We start from the raw sequence: 14884 nt of genomic DNA, 5'->3' as shown, positions 1-14884 counted from the left end.
TTTTTTTTATATATATATTTATTGGGTTTTAAAGACCTACTTCAGATGAAAACACCAACAATCGCAAACTATTCTCTCAAGACTAAACATTTTTAAGCCTGCATGTTTTTTGTTTTTACCCACATTAAAAAAATTATAGTAATTAACAGTAAATACTGTGTTTTAGGACTATCAAATTGAATTAAAATGTTGAGTATTTAATGTAACATACACAATAGTAGTAGAAAACTGTAGCATTGGGTAATTTATGTTATAGTTATATTATTTATATTATAGTATTATTGTTTATACGAGGTTGTTGTGTTACTATAGAATTAGCAGAACTGAGTAATTCAATTACTGTAGTATGGTTCAAAAACACTTAACTATTTACTTTAAATGACCAGTATTTCTTCATGTGGAAGTGCTTACCAAATGCTCTACAATGACAGCTTATAAGTCCATCATTTAATTTAATTTATAGTCAGTTATTAATATTCTTACAACAAAAATAATATTAAATATATTATTATTATATAAATATTATTTAAAACAAAGCAGGTGTAAAGTTACAAGTTTTAATCTTTTAATTGTGATTAATCATCCCTAAAAGCAACGGAAGCCTCATTCAGAGCTACACATTGCATTTTTAAGAAAGAAAAGCAAGGCATTTTCAGACAGGAAAGCAAAACTATGCTTAAAGACAGGAATGGATGTAATCTCCACACTTTCCAATGTCCAACTCGGGCAACTACAATGGTTAGAAGAGTGTCAGCTATGTAAAAAATAGCTGTAGATTTGATGATAATATCAGTAAAATCTGAAAGTTGATTTATGTTACACAATTGATAATTTGTACAAAAATAGTGCATGATTTGTTAAAATTGTTAGTGGCTATTGAAAACGTTGTAGAAGTGATCATTTGAAAATGTAAATACTGGCAGAGATGTGTAGAAATAATGTGTTGCATACTGATATTTCCTACCCATGGGCGTAAATCCGATTTAATAGTAGGGGGGGGGGGGGCAATAAATATAAAATTCCTTTCCAGCATTTTTTTGAAGGGGACACAAATAATACAGCCGAATTGTACTATTAAAGATATGTCCCCGCTGTTAAAAATGGTTTCATCATTATTATTATAGCATGGAGACTACGTCATTATGATTATTTTAAAAGTTTTCTCAGGTTCAACGACAAAGCAAATGTTTCTTCAAAACTATTTATTGCATTGTTTGTTGTGTTGTTGACAGTCAACAGACTGACTCCTGAAGCAGAATAAATGCAGGAAAAGACATATTCCATACTCTTTATAACTAACTTGTTTACATTACACTTGTTAAAATGACAGATCATATTGTAAATCAGTGAGCCTGTGAAATCTGTTAAACAGACACAACTCAGAAAACATTAAAAAATTGTTCATCCCAAAAGAATTATCATTATTCCTTTAATAAAGCACAACACCCTTACCCGACACTGTACATCTGACTGACCCTGCTCTGCCTGTTCCTCAATCATTTCTTTCTCCTTTGCCTGTGATTGATTTTGTGACATTAGTATTTTCATAAGCCCTCATTCTGAAAGCCAAATTGCTTTAATATGTTATCTTTTTGTACTTGGCATTTAGCTGCACTGAAAAATTATCTTATGTCTATTTTCTCTGTCATTTTTTTGTATTTGCTAATACATGACACTGCCAGGCAAGTTAATTTATACTGTAGCACATTTTATACACAATGGTAATTCAAAGTGCTTTACATAAAGAATGCAAAACTATCATAAAAATAATCACAACAATAAAAACAAAGAATTAAAAAAGGTTAACATTTTCATTTCAAATTAATTGAGTCACTTAAAACAGAATAGAAACTGAGTGTACAAAAATACAGTGGGGTTAGTGTGCACAGTGCTCATTTAGCAAATACACAACTAAACAATATGCTAATTGTGGTCGTTAATGTTAAGTTAACATTATGCCAAGTCGTCACAAATTAAACAATGCATGGGAAACGGCTTTAGTGTTAGCAACAAGCTAACAAGGGGGTTGGGGGACAAGCCTCGGATGGGGGGGACATGTCCCCCCGTCCCCCCCAGGATTTATGCCCCTGTTCCTACCTACAAATCATAGTTGACGACTATTGTGAGAAATCATTAACATGATTAGTGTCTTCACATAGATGAATATCATTAATTATTAACAATAACATATAATTAAAAGTGAATTGAGCAAATTTGTTATTTGAGAAGTGTGTATCAGATGCATCCCATGCTTTTATGACTTCTAGGCTGGATTACTGTAATGCTCTGTTTGCTGGCTGCCCAGCATCCTCTATTGACATACTCCAGCTAGTACAAAATGCAGCTGCCAGAGTTCTAACCAGGTCTAAAAAATATGATCATATCACCCCAATTTTATTCTCCTTACACTGGCTGCCTGTTAAGTTTCATATTGATTTTAAAATATTACTTCTTACCTATAAAGCTTTAAATAATCCAGCTCCTGTTTATCTAGCCAGCCTTCTGTCTAGCTACAATCCAACTCGCTCTTTGTAGATCTCAAAACTCTTCTGGTAGTACCTAGAATAGCAAAGTCGAGTAAAGGAGGTCGAGCCTTCTCATTTATGGCTCCTAAACTCTGGAATAGCCTTCCTGATAATGTCCGAGGCTCAGACACACTCTCGCAGTTCAACACTAGATTAAAGACCTTTCTGTTTAGTAAAGCATACACTCAATGCCTTACATAGCGGTATAATACATGAATGTGCTCCACGCAGGTTTCTGCATTTCATTTATATAAACTATGAACAGCAGCTACACTAATTATTGTCTTTATTCTCTATTTCCACCGGGGGACACTCATCCTGAGGCCCTCAGACTATGCAGCATCACTGATTCGATCTAAGACCAGTGACGAGATGATCCCAAGGTTCCCATAATCCTGGACCAGGCCGTATCCTGAGCAGCTGCTGTGGTGGTCATGGAGGAGTGGAGAGCATGAAACTGATACTTGTGACGCTCTAGGGACAGACGAGTCTTCGCGGACATCCAGCATTCTCCAGTCTCCGGCGCCTAGACTGCAGCTCTGCACAAGACGTTTGACCAGTGGAGAAATGGTCGCGCCCAAATGAGCATGGTTTCTCTCGAAGTTTTTTCCTCGCCGCTGTCGCCACTGGCTTGCATAGTTCGTGATCTGTAGAGCTGCGCATCGATAGATTTGCTCTTCAGTGTTTGGACTCTCAGCAGGGAATATTACAACACACTAAACTGACCTGAACTGAGCTTTATCTCTGAAAACTGAACTGACACTATTTCAATTTACTATGATCTTCTATGTGAAGCTGCTTTGACACATTGTAAAAGCGCTATACAAATAAAGGTGAATTGAATCAAACTGGTGCCCCTTCACATTAATCGGTACCCAAAAAGTAGCTCTTGGTTTCCAAAAAGTTGGTAACCCCTGTTGTATTATATGCTATATTGTGTAGTGTTAACTATAAATGACCATAGTATTTTTATGTGAGCATGCACCTTCATATTACTTAATAAGATTATAAAATAAGGTCTCACAAAGTTAATTAAAGCATGTTTTCATGGTCTCTGATAAGTATTTCAGCTATGTCTCCTCTACATGCCTCATATGAAAGCTCCACCTACAATATAATCGATTCACTCGAGACTACCACCTTTTTGAAAGCCTCTGTGTGTTTATTTTGTTTAATTAGTGTGTATTCTTCACCAGGATGATCCAAGAATAGGGTGTTAGCTGATGATTTGCTAACCTTTGCTTAGTGACGTGCGTATTTACACTGTTGACTGCAATAAACCAACAAACACGTTACTGCCATGGAAAGCTATTAGATGCGTTAATGATTAACTAAAGACGTTCACGAATTTAACAGTCAAACTTATACTGTTATTGCGATGAAATTTATAACTGGATGCCCGTAAATGTTATTCCTCTTCCCTGTATAATTACACAATGCACATGTCATTATAGACTGATGCTCATGTGCATCATAAACCAAAGTCTAAAGTGATAAGATTAAGATGCCATATTAATGCACTGTTTATTGTGGCACAAACAGATCTCTTTTGACAGTATGAGGAGCGCTAAACAGATTGATGAGAAATGTGTGCATTATTATGCGCTCTTCAAACACTCCCACATTCTTTACATTCAGGAGAGATATGTCAAAATGTCCAATATAAGCATGAATAGTTAGCCAGAGTGCTTATATATGTTCAGATGTGTATTAATAATGTGTTTAAATGTGTATTATAAACGTGTTTGTGTTCAAATGCATTACATGTGTTACAATAGTGTTTATGTGTATTCAAATGTGTTTATATAGAGTTTAAGTGTTCAAAAGTGTATTATAAATGTGTTTGTGTGTTCAAAATGAGTGTTTGTGTGTTCAAATGTGTTCAAATGTGTATTATAAACGTGTTTAAATGTTCAGTGTTTATGTTTTCAAAGGATTAAAGGTTTAAATAGTGTTTAAATATGTTCAAATGTGTATTACAAATGTGTTTTTATCTGTTCAAATAGTGTTTAAATAGTGCTTCAATGCATTCAAAGTGTTTGTGTTCACATGTGTCATACAAATGTGTTTATATGTGTTCAAATGTGTTTATATGTGTTCAAATGTGTATTATAAATGTGTTTGTGTGTTCAAAGATTGTTTATATGTGTTCAAATGTGTTTATATGTGTTCAAATGTGTATTATAAACGGGTTTGTGTGTTCAAAGAGTGTTTATGTGTTCAAATGTGTTTATATGTGTTCAAATGTGTTTATGTGTGTATTATAAGTGTGTATGTGTTTAAAGGGTGTTTATATGTGTTCAAATGTGCATTATAAACCTGTTTAAATGTTCAGTGTTTGTTTTCAAAGGATTAAAGGTTTAAATAGTTATAAATATGTTCAAATGTGTATTACAATTGTGTTTTTATCTGTTCCAAGAGTGTTTAAATAGTGCTTCAATGCATTCAACGTGTTTGTGTTCACATGTGTAATACAAATGTGTTTGTGTGTTCAAATGTGTTAATATGTGTTCAAATGTGTATTATAAACGGGTTTGTGTGTTTAAAGAGTGTTTATATGTGTTCAAATGTGTTTATATGTGTTCAAATGTGTATTATAAACGGGTTTGTGTGTTCAAAGAGTGTTTATGTGTTCAAATGTGTTTATATGTGTTCAAATGTGTTTATGTGTGTATTATAAGTGTGTATGTGTTTAAAGGGTGTTTATATGTGTTCAAATGTGCATTATAAACGTGTTTAAATGTTCAGTGTTTGTTTTCAAAGGATTAAAGGTTTAAATAGTTATAAATATGTTCAAATGTGTATTACAATTGTGTTTTTATCTGTTCCAAGAGTGTTTAAATAGTGCTTCAATGCATTCAACGTGTTTGTGTTCACATGTGTAATACAAATGTGTTTGTGTGTTCAAATGTGTTAATATGTGTTCAAATGTGTATTATAAACGGGTTTGTGTGTTTAAAGAGTGTTTATATGTGTTCAAATGTGTTTATATGTGTTCAAATGTGTATTATAAACGGGTTTAAATGTTCAGTGTTTGTTTTCAAAAGATTAAAGATTTAAATAGTGTTTATATATGTTCAAATGTGTATTACAAATGTGTTTTTATCTGTTCAAAGAGTGTTTAAATAGTGCTTCAATGCATTCAAAGTGTTTGTGTTCACATGTGTAATACAAATGTGTTTGTGTGTCCAAATGTGTTTATATATGTTCAAATGTGTTTATATGTGTTTAAATGTGTATTATAAACGGGTTTGTGTGTTCAAAGAGTGTTTATATGTGTTCAAATGTGTTTATGTATTCAAATGTGTATTATAAACGTGTTTGTGTGTTCAAAGAGTGTTTATATGTGTTCAAATGTGTTTATATGTGTTTATATGTGTTCAAATGTGTATTATAAATGTGTTTGTGTGTTTAAAGAGTGTTTATATGTGTTCAAATGTGTTTATGTATTCAAATGTGTATTATAAACGTGTTTGTGTGTTCAAAGAGTGTTTATATGTGTTCAAATGTGGTTATATGTGTTTAAATGTGTTCAGTTGTGTATTACAAATGTGTTCAGTTGTGTATTACAAATGTGTTTATATGTGTGCAACTAGTGTTTGTGTATTAAAATGTGTACTAAATGTGTATGTGTATTAAATATGTATATTTGTATTCAAATGTGTATTAAAACATGTTTATATGTGTGCAACTAGTGTTTGTGCATTCAAATGTGTTTATATGTGTGTAAATAGTGTTTGTGTATTCAAATGTTAATTAAAACATGTTTATATGTGTGCAAATAGTGTTTGTGCATTCAAACGTGTATCAAAACGTGTTTATATGTGTGCAAATAGTGTTTGTGCATTCAAACATGTATTAAAACATGTTTATATGTGTGCAAATAGTGTTTTTGTATTCAAATGTGTATTAAATGTGTATGTGTATCAAATATGTATATGTGTATTCAAATGTCTATTAAAACATGTTTATATGTGTGCAATTAGTGTTTGTGCATTCAAATGTTTATATGTGTGTAAATAGTGTTTGTGTATTCAAATGTGTATTAAAATGTGTTTATATGTGTGCAAATAATGTTTGTGCATTCAAACATGTATTAAAACATGTTTATATGTGTGCAAATAGTGTTTTTTGTATTCAAATGTGTATTAAATGTGTATGTGTATCAAATATGTATATGTGTATTCAAATGTCTATTAAAACATGTTTATATGTGTGCAATTAGTGTTTGTGCATTCAAATGTTTATATGTGTGTAAATAGTGTTTGTGTATTCAAATGTGTATTAAAATGTGTTTATATGTGTGCAAATAGTGTTTGTGCGTTCAAATGTGTTTATATGTGTGCAAATAGTGTTTGTGTATTCAAATGTTTATTTGTTTGTATACTTTATTGTCCCTCAAGTTCTGACACAATAACAATTAAAAATAAGCAAACATGCAAAAGAATGTGTGTTAAAACATGTTTATATGTGTGCAAATAGTCTGTGTTCAAATTTGTTCAAAATGTGCATGTTAAATGCTTGTGTTCAAAATCTAATATTGGTGATGTGTTAAAACAGTGCTTCAGTGCATTCAAACAGTGTTTGTGTTCATATGTGTATTATGAATATGTGTTCAAAAAGAGTGTTGATGTGTGTTCAAATGTGTTTATTTGTGTTCAAATGTGTATAATAACTTTGTTTATATGTTCAAATAGAATTTATATGAGGTAAAATGTGTATTACAAATATGTTTATATGTTCAAATGTGTTAAACTGTGTTTATTGTTTAAATAGTGTTTATAGTCTGTGTTTACAATTGTGCATATTACAATTGTGTTGCTGTAACCGAATGGTTGGGCTTTGGGTTAAACTTTGGGTTAAAACAACTCAGCATGTTTTTTTCCATAATTTGTGTGATTCGGATTTATACTCTAAATCTAAAAAATGCTAGATTGTTATAACCCAGTGTTTGGGTCAAATCCAAATCTCGGGTTAAAAAGTGTAATTGAAATCATTTTCATACAACAACACAGCATTTATTCATGTACATTAAATCCAGTGCTCCATGCAAACTCAATGCTGACCATAATTAGGATGTAAACAGACGCTGGGTTATTCTGACGCTCTTCTGAGAGTCTCATTGTTTGTGTTTGATTCTCTCGTTAATTACGAGCTCATTAAGCTCATGAATAGCTGATGAACTCATTTGTTCTGGAATCTCTCAGCTCTCGTTATGTCCAGATGACTGAGGTGATGCAGAAGAACACAAAAGTGCATGTCAGAAACACTTTACTGCCAACGATGCTTTATGAGCTCAACCAATAAGGCTGAAGCAACAGTAGTGCTTCTCCTTTACTTTACGCATAATACTATTTCCTATTTTTATTCAACCCTAATCATAAATAATATACATTTAAATTTATTTCATTTATTATTATTATTATTATCAAATGTTACAACAGATCGCACTATTGTGTCTTTCTGTTCTTCTTTATTGATTTAAAACCTGCTTTAACACGTATTTCTTCATTTTTATTCTTTGTTGTTGTTGTTATTTGCTTGCTTATTCAAAGCACTTTGAATTACCATTGTGTTTGAAATGTGCTATAAACATTAATTTATCTTCTTTTCGACTTAGTCCCTTTATTAATCACGGTCCCCAAAGCGGAATGAACCACCAACTTACCCAGCGTGTTTTATACAGCGCATGCCCTTCTAGCTGCAACCCAGTACTGGGAAACACCCATAACACTCATTCACACACACACACACACACACAGACTACAGCCAATTTAGTTCATGAATTCTCCTATAGCGCAAGTGTTTAGACTGTGGGGGAAACTGGAACACCTGGAGGAAACCAATGCCAACATGGGGAGAACATGCAAACTCCACACAGAATTTTTATTTTTTTTTAAACACCACATTTCATTTTATGGATTTTTTAGTCTTCTTGAAATCCATAAAATTACATCTATTAAGTCTAATTCTATCTATAAATATATTCAGGTGTAACTATATATATATATTTCTTCCCTTTAGATCTAATCACAAACAAAGAATTTTTAATTAAATTTTTATTTATTTTTGTGTGATTATTTTTGGGCGGCACGGTGGCTAAGTGGTTAGCACTGTGGCCTCACATAAATAAGGTCGCTGGTTTGAGTCCAGGCTGGGTCAGTTGGCATTACTGTGTGGAGTTTGCATGTTCTCCTTGTGTTGGCGTGGGTTTCCTCCGGGTGCTCCGGTTTCCCCCACAGTCCAAACACATGCGCTATAGGGGAACTGATGAAGCTAAATTGTCTGTAGTGTATGTGTGTGTGTATGGATGTTTTCCAGTACTGCATTGCAGCTCGAAGGGCATCCGCTGCGTAAAACATTTGCTGGATAAGTTGGTGGTTCATTCCGCTATGGCGACCACTGATTAATAGAGAGGACTTTTCTCCCCATAGACTTCCATTCATATGCACACAAATGCGTCAGACCGGAAACGCCGCTCTTGTGTTAAGTTTCGCAGTTCGCTGCGATGCAAAGTTCAAGCTTGGTGAACTCTGACTTGCGAAATCACATCACTTGACTGAGTGAGACCAATCGAGGATTAAAACATGACCTCTCTGCACAGAAATGTAAAATATGGACCAATTGCTCGCTTTTTAAAATGTCTAATCATCTTGTTTAATCCCGCCCCTTTTCACAGCGCCGTACGACTGTCATTTCTGTCATCACTTATCCTCCACTTGATCCAAATCTTACTGTTTCTTTCTTCTGTTGAACAATAAAGATATTTTGAAGAAAGCTGGTAACCTGTAACCATTGACTTGCATAACATTTGTTTTTCGTTTTACTATGGGTGTCAATGGTTACAGATTTTCAACATACTTCCAAGTATCTTATTTTGTGTAAAAAAAAAAAAGAATAAAAAAGAAATAAAGACAGAAAGAAACTCAAAGATTTGGAAGCACTCAAGGGTGGGTAAATTTAGACTTCTGAGTGAACTATCCCTTCATTCACATTTAAGTTAAAAAAATGTATATACAAGACAACAATTATATTAATTCTTATTAAAAAACAAAAAAAAGAATTTCACACACAAAAACTCTGAAGCTGCTTAACTGAAAAATGAATGAATGAATATGATTCTTTTTCATTTCTTTTCTCAACCATTATTATATAAATGGATCTAGCTTTTAATTTAATTTAATATTATTCAAATAATAATAAATATTATTAGTTTCTTTGGATCTAATCAGCAATAATATTTAATTCCTTTTTATTCATTCTCTTTTCCTCAACCTTCCATGACTCTATGCAGTCTGATCTCACGAGAAAGCATAAGTATTTTACATTTTGTCAGTTTAGTGGCTAATTCTTACGAATTCGTACGAGTTCAGTCATACGCAAATGTACGATTTTAAAAAGGAGGCGTGGCACCCAACCCAACCCCTAACCGTCATTGGGTGATGAGCAAATCATACTAAATTGTACGAATTAGATCATACAATCATACAAATTAGTCAGTAAATCAAGTTACAAATTGCTGGAGATTGCACTGAACTATCTGCAGTAAATCTATTCATGATTTCATTTTGTTTTGCTTCTTTGGATCTAACCAGCAATAATATAAAATTCTTTTAGTTATATTCCTTTTTCCTCAACCTTCCCTTAATCATTCATTCATTCATTTTCCTTCGGCTTAGTCCCTTTATTAATCAGGGGTCGCCACAACGGAGTGAACCGCCAACTTATCCGGCATATGTTTAACACAGCTGATGCCCTTCCAGCTGCAACCCAGCACTGGGAAACACCCATACACCATCATTCACACACATTCACTATGGCCAAATTAGCTTCATCAGTTCCCCTATGGTGCATGTCTTTGGACTGTGGGGGAAACCGGAGCACCCAGAGGAAACCCACGAGAACATGCAAACTCCACACAGAAATGCCAACTGGGCCAGCCGGGACTTAAACCAGCAACCTTCTTGCTGTGAGGTGACAGTGCTAACCACTGCGCCACCGTGCCGCCCCTTCCCTGAATCTAGTCAGAAAAAAAATGATGATAATTTAATGCATTTAGGTACGATTTTTCTTTTCAAACATAAATATCTGTGAATCTATTATTGATGTAGTTTCGTTTTGCTTCTTCGGATCTAACCAGCAATGATATTTCCTTTCCTTTTTTCTCAACCTTCCCTGAATATAATATAATAAAATTAAATATTTCAGAAACAAATAGACAAAGACACGGTGGCTCAGTGGTTAGCACTATCGCCTCACAGCAAGAAGGTCGATGGTTCAAGTCATGGCTGGGTCAATTGTCATTGCTTTTTTGTTTGCATGTTCTCCCCGTGTTGGCCTGGGTTTCCTCCGGGTGCTCCGGTTTCTACCACAGTCCAAACACATGCGGTATAGGGGAACTGATGAAGCTAAATTAACCGTAGTGTATAAGTGTGTGTGTGTGTTTTTGTGACATATCAGGACACAAATCTGTATAATGACATAGGTATGACACAGGTATTGGAAAAAGGAGGTGAAATATGGGGACATTGGTAAGGACATGGGTTTAGGGGTAGGGTGGGGTGAGGGCGATACAATATACGGTTGGGACAGTATAAAATGAATGGAAACCTATGTAATGTCCCCATTTTTCACAAAAACAAACCTGTGTGTGTATGTGTAAATAAGTGTGTATGGGTGTTTCCCAGTACTGGGTTCCCAGCATCCGCTGTGTAAAACATATGCTGAATAAGTTTAAGTTGTTGATTCATTCCACTGTGGCGACCCCTGATGAATAAAGGGACTAAGATGAAGGAAAATTAATGAGAAACAAAATGAAATGTTAATGCATTTAGGTTTTTAGCTATATGTATATCTATTCCTGACTTTGTTTTGCTTCTTTGGACCCAACCATAATATCTGTACACCAGCAATATTATATATTTACTTTTAAAAAATATATATATTAAAATTTTTGAAATTTTTAAAATAATATTTTAATTTTGTAAAATATTAATATGAAAAATTAATCCATTCCCCCCAAACCTTCCATTAATCCAATTAGAATGGTCATTTCCCCTCTCAGTTTTCTCCCTGGTCTGCGTGTCTGCTGGATTACTCTGGACGTGATCTGTTGTGGCATTTGTTTTCTGATGTCTCTGCTCTGCTGTTTCCCGATCTGATTGTGCGGCGCCGTAAGCAGCTTTATCCTCAGCCTGAGAGCCAGAAGAGAAAAGAGGAGACGGAGATTCAGCGTCAATGATTAACATTTACAGCCACAGCACTGATGCCAAAGCCAAAGGTCTCGCATATTACACACCATCCGCTCATCTGAACAACAGCACAACACACACGCACACGCTCCTGACGGTAAGACAACTCTTTATCTGCATTATTAGTAGCATTCCTAGTCTTATTCTTACTGTTAGTCCTATAATGATGTTACTCTTTCATGAACGGATATTTTTCCACATTTTAATCAGAGGCTGTGCATCTTGATGAACATAAACAGGAGACTTGAGGAATAACTCAGATGTTAGGAAAAAGTAGTTTGTGTTAATGGGATGTTTAATATGATTAACTATTTCATGGCTTAAAAATAAGTAATGAATGATTATAAAAAGTTTGAGTTATTGCACTCTTTAAAAAAAGCTGGGTTGTTGTAACCCAATGTTGGGTCAAATATGGACACGCAACATTGGGTGATTTTATTAAACTAGGTAAAATTTTAGGTTTTCTATATTTGACTCAACACTTGTTGAGCCCAGCATTTTGTTGAGTGTAGTTTAATTGGTAAAGAACCACTCTTTTATTTTCCACTCATTTCATAATCTCTGAGGTAAATAAACAGAGTTCAATAGAGTATTTATGTATAAAAGGGTAAATAGAGTAACAATTTGTACCAATACAGTATAAAAATGCTGGGATGTTGTAACCCAATGCTGGGTCAAATGTGGACACACCCAACATTGGCTTATTTTAAAACTAGGCTAAGTAAAATCAACAGTTGGGTTGTCTATATTTGACCCAACACTGGGTTACCACAACTCAGGATTTTGTGCAGTTATAATGTCAATACTGAACTGATCTCTCGTTTTACACTCGTTTCATAACGTTTGAGGTAAACAGAGTGTTTAAGAATAAAAGAGTAGTAAAATGTGTCAATACAGTAAGAAACGCTGGGTAAAATGCAGACACACCCAACATAGGGTAAATTTTGTCAAAATAAAGTCAACCCAGGCTCATTGTGGAAACGTAGTCCCGCGGACGTTTCTGGAGACCGCGGAATACGTCCCGGCAGGTACGTACGGCTGCAGTTTTTGTTTTTGCGAATCCGCGAGAGGCCGCTGTTGTGTGTTTTTTCACATCTAAGACGCCTCTCGCGAGTGCAGTTCTCGCGTGAACCCACCAGAGGCCGCTGTCCGACTGACCGGATGATTGACTGCGCGACCGGCCAATCGGCCGACCCGCCCTCCTCCTTCCCTGAACCCAACCAATTTTACCGATCAACCCGCCCACCCGCTCGCTTCCCTAAACCTGAGCAACAGTTTACAAAAGCCGTCCAAAAAAATAAAAGCCCTGATTTTTTTTTTTTTCTACCGCGTTTTCGGATTTCATCACATTCTCACCCTGTTACGAAACTTGTTCACTTAATTTTTGGGATTCTGTTTTTGTCTTACCTGATTGTTGGAACCGCTCTTCCCTGGACTCGAAACCGGTCGCCGTGGTCAACTCCTCTCTGCATCTCGAGCCTGCCGACGTACATGGTGAGCTGAGTGGACAAACGGGTTGCAGCGGGGAAGCCCTCCACAAGGAAGTAAGCGGTCGGCCAGCAGGCAAGCGCGAAAGGGAACATCGTCACACCGCCCCGCAGCGTTCGCTTGAAAAAAATAAACGTGGCTGTACGTACCTCCCGGGACGTTTTCCGTTGTCTCCAGAAACGTCCGCGAGACTATGCTTTCAGAATGAGCTTGGGTTGAATAAAGTACACTTTTTAACTCAACTTGGGTTATTTTGCCTATATTTGACCCAACACTGGGTTACAACAACCCAGCCTTTTGTAGAGTTTAGTTTTGATGTTAACACTGTACTGATCCCTAATTTTACACTCGTTTCATAACCTTTGATGTAAATAGAGTACAGTTTATAAGTATTTAAGAAAAAGGAGAGTAAATAGAGTACCAAAAGTAAAGTCAAATATGGACACACTGAACATTGGGTTATAATTATTTTAAAATTAAAATTAAATTACACTTTTTAACTCTACAGTTGGGTTGTCTATATTGGACCCAACACTGGGTTACAACAACCAAGGATTTTGTAGAATGTAGTTTCAATGGTAATGCTGAACTGATCTCTCATTTTGCACTCATTTTATAACCGTTGAGGTAAACAGAGTAAGAAAACATTAATTAAAAATAAAACGTAGAGTAACAGAACATGTAAAAAATGCTGGGTTGTTTTAGCCCAATGCTGGGTCAATTATACACCCAACATTGGAATATTGTTTGAATTAAAATTATATTACACTTTTTAACTTAACAGTTGGGTTGTCTATATTTGGCCCAACACTGGGTTACAACAACCCAGCATTTTGTAGATTGTAGTTATAATGGTAACGATGAACAGATCCCTCATTTTACACTTGTTTCAAACAGAGTAAGAAAATGGAGTATTTCAAAACAAAAGTGTAACAAAACATGTCAATACAGTAAGAAATGCTGGGTTGTTTTAACCTAATGTTGCGTCAAATATGGAGAAACCCAATGTTGTTGTTTTTTTTAATAAATCTAAATGACACTTTTAACTCAACAGTTGAGTTGTCTTTATTTGATCCAACAATGGGTTACAATGGGTTATGGGTTGGTAACAGTGAACTGGTCTCTCATTTTCCACTCGTTTCATGACCTCTGAGGTAAATAAAGGAAGAAAATAAGAGTATTTAAGAAAAAAAGGTAAACATTGTAACAAAATGTGCCAATACAGTAAGAAATGCCGGTGTTAAATATGGACACACCAAACATTGTTTTTTTTTTAATAAATTAAAAGTAAATTACACTTTTTAACTCAACAGTTGGGTTGTCTATATTTGACCACACTGTGTTACAATAACCCAGCACTTTGTAGAGTGTCGTTTTAATGGTAACGCTGAACTGATCCCTCATTTCCCATTACAATAAAGTACGGTATTTAAGTGGGGAAAAAAAGTAAACAGAGTAACAAAATTTGCCAATATAGTAAAAATGCTGGGTTGTTTAAACCCAATGTTGGGTCAAATAAGGTCACACCTAACATTGGGTAATTTACACGTTTTTACTCAAAAATTTGGATGTCTTTGACCCATCAATGGGCTATAACAATCCAGCATTTTGTAGTGTGGT

General features: G+C 34.8%; 1 protein-coding gene and 1 long non-coding RNA gene across 4 annotated transcripts in view; both read left to right on the top strand.

The window, feature by feature from the left end:
• LOC137487628 (uncharacterized) overlaps nucleotides 1–14884 on the top strand; it is a 545963-nt gene that overhangs the window by 220010 nt on the left and 311069 nt on the right. The gene's annotated exons all lie outside the window — the stretch shown is intronic.
• Nucleotides 11585–14884, top strand: part of cdhr2 (cadherin related family member 2) — a 53094-nt gene continuing 49794 nt past the window's right edge. Inside the window, exon 1 of one of the 3 annotated variants that reach the window (XM_017359165.4) lies at nucleotides 11585–11873. The gene's annotated coding sequence lies outside the window, so the exon portion shown is untranslated. The remainder of the gene's footprint in view (nucleotides 11874–14884) is intronic. The other 2 variants (XR_012390011.1, XM_073922318.1) reach the window with 2 other exon arrangements.

This window comes from Danio rerio, chromosome 14 (genome assembly GCF_049306965.1).
Source record: "Danio rerio strain Tuebingen ecotype United States chromosome 14, GRCz12tu, whole genome shotgun sequence".
Lineage (NCBI taxonomy): Eukaryota > Metazoa > Chordata > Actinopteri > Cypriniformes > Danionidae > Danio > Danio rerio.
The sequence above is the reverse complement of the archived record's forward strand: the minus strand, read 5'-3'. Positions and strand labels throughout refer to the sequence as shown.